The sequence below is a fragment of the Pristiophorus japonicus genome, chromosome 11 (genome assembly GCF_044704955.1).
Source record: "Pristiophorus japonicus isolate sPriJap1 chromosome 11, sPriJap1.hap1, whole genome shotgun sequence".
Lineage (NCBI taxonomy): Eukaryota > Metazoa > Chordata > Chondrichthyes > Pristiophoridae > Pristiophorus > Pristiophorus japonicus.
In genome coordinates, this window is record NC_091987.1 from 178,942,965 (window position 1) to 178,945,292 (window position 2,328).

Below are 2,328 nucleotides of genomic sequence, written 5' to 3' on the forward strand. Positions count from 1 at the left end.
AGAGAGTGAGGAGAGAGAGAGAGAGAGACTGGGCAGAGTGAGGAGAGAGAGAGAGACTGGGCAGAGTGGGGAAAGAGTGAGGGGAGAGTGAGGGAGAGACCGGGTAGAGTGAGGAGAGAGAGAGAGAGAGACTGGGCAGAGTGAGGAGAGAGAGAGAGAGAGAGAGAGAGAGACAGGGAAGAGTGAGGAGAGAGAGAGAGAGAGAGAGAGAGAGAGACTGGGCAGAGTGAGGAGAGAGAGAGAGAGAGAGAGAGACTGGGCAGAGTGAGGAGAGAGAGTGAGGAGAGAGAGAGAGTGAGGAGAGAGAGAGAGAGAGACTGGGCTGAGTGAGGAGAGAGAGAGAGAGAGACTGGGCAGAGTGAGGAGAGAGTGAGGGGAGAGTGAGGGAGAGACCGGGTAGAGTGAGGAGAGAGAGAGAAAGAGAGAGAGATAGACTGGGCAGAGTGAGGAGAGAGAGTGAGGAGAGAACGAGAGAGAGACTGGGCAGAGTGAGGAGAGAGAGAGAGAGACTGGGCAGAGTGAGGAGAGAGAGAGAGTGAGAGAGAGAGAGAGAGAGAGAGACTGGATAGAGTGAGGGAGAGAGAGAGAGAGAGAGAGAGAGAGAGACTGGGCAGAGTGAGGAGAGAGAGAGAGTGAGGAGAGAGAGAGAGAGAGAGAGACTGGATAGAGTGAGGGGAGAGAGAGAGAGAGAGAGAGAGAGACTGGGCAGAGTGAGGAGAGAGAGAGAGTGAGGAGAGAGAGAGAGAGAGACTGGGCAGAGTGAGGAGAGAGAGAGAGAGAGAGACTGGGCAGAGTGAGGAGAGAGAGTGAGGAGAGAACGAGAGAGAGACTGGGCAGAGTGAGGAGAGAGAGAGAGAGACTGGGCAGAGTGAGGAGAGAGAGAGAGTGAGGAGAGAGAGAGAGAGAGAGAGACTGGATAGAGTGAGGGGAGAGAGAGAGAGAGAGAGAGAGAGACTGGGCAGAGTGAGGAGAGAGAGAGAGTGAGGAGAGAGAGAGAGAGAGAGAGACTGGATAGGGTGAGGGGAGAGAGAAGAGAGAGAGAGAGAGAGAGACTGGGCAGAGTGAGGATAGAGAGAGAGTGAGGAGAGAGAGAGAGAGACTGGGCAGAGTGAGGAGAGAGAGAGAGAGAGAGACTGGGCAGAGTGAGGAGAGAGAGAGAGAGAGAGAGAGAGAGACTGGGCAGAGTGAGGAGAGAGAGAGAGAGAGAGAGACTAGGCAGAGTGAGGAGAGAGAGAGAGTGAGGAGAGAGAGAGAGACTGGGCAGAGTGAGGAGAGAGAGCGAGAGAGAGAGAGACTGGGCAGAGTGAGGAGAGAGAGCGAGAGAGAGAGAGACTGGGCAGAGTGAGGAGAGAGAGAGAGAGAGAGACTGGGCAGAGTGAGGAGAGAGAGAGAGAGAGACTGGGCAGAGTGAGGAGAGAGAGCGAGAGTGAGGAGAGAGAGAGAGAGAGAGAGACTGGGCAGAGTGAGGGGAGAGAGAGAGAGAGAGAGAGAGACTGGGCAGAGTGAGCAGAGAGAGAGAGAGAGAGAGAGAGACTGGGCAGAGTGAGGAGAGAGAGAGAGAGAGAGAGTGAGGAGAGAAAGAGACTGGGCAGAGTGAGGGGAGAGAGTGAGGAGAGAGCGAGAGAGAGACTGGGCAGGGTGAGGAGAGAGAGCGAGAGAGAGAGAGACTGGGCAGAGTGAGGAGAGAGAGCGAGAGAGACTGGGCAGAGTGAGGAGAGAGAGCGAGAGTGAGGAGAGAGAGAGAGAGAGAGAGACTGGGCAGAGTGAGGGGAGAGAGAGAGAGAGAGAGAAAGACTGGGCAGTGAGGAGAGAGAGAGAGAGAGAGAGAGAGACTGGGCAGAGTGAGGAGAGAGAGAGAGTGAGGAGAGAGAGAGTGAGGAGAGAGAGAGAGAGAGAGAGAGAGAGTGAGGAAGTGAGGAGAGAGAGAGAGAGAGACTGGGCAGAGTGAGGAGAGAGAGAGAGACTGGGCAGAGTGGGGAAAGAGTGAGGGGAGAGTGAGGGAGAGACCGGGTAGAGTGAGGAGAGAGAGAGAGAGAGACTGGGCAGAGTGAGGAGAGAGAGAGAGAGAGAGAGAGAGACTGGGCAGAGTGAGGAGAGAGAGAGAGAGAGAGAGAGACTGGGCAGATGAGGAGAGAGAGAGAGAGAGAGAGACTGGGCAGAGTGAGGAGAGAGAGAGAGTGAGGAGAGAGAGAGAGAGAGACTGGATAGAGTGAGGGGAGAGAGAGAGAGAGAGAGAGAGAGACTGGGCAGAGTGAGGAGAGAGAGAGAGAGAGAGAGAGACTGGGCAGAGTGAGGAGAGAGAGAGAGAGAGAGAGAGAGAGACTGGGC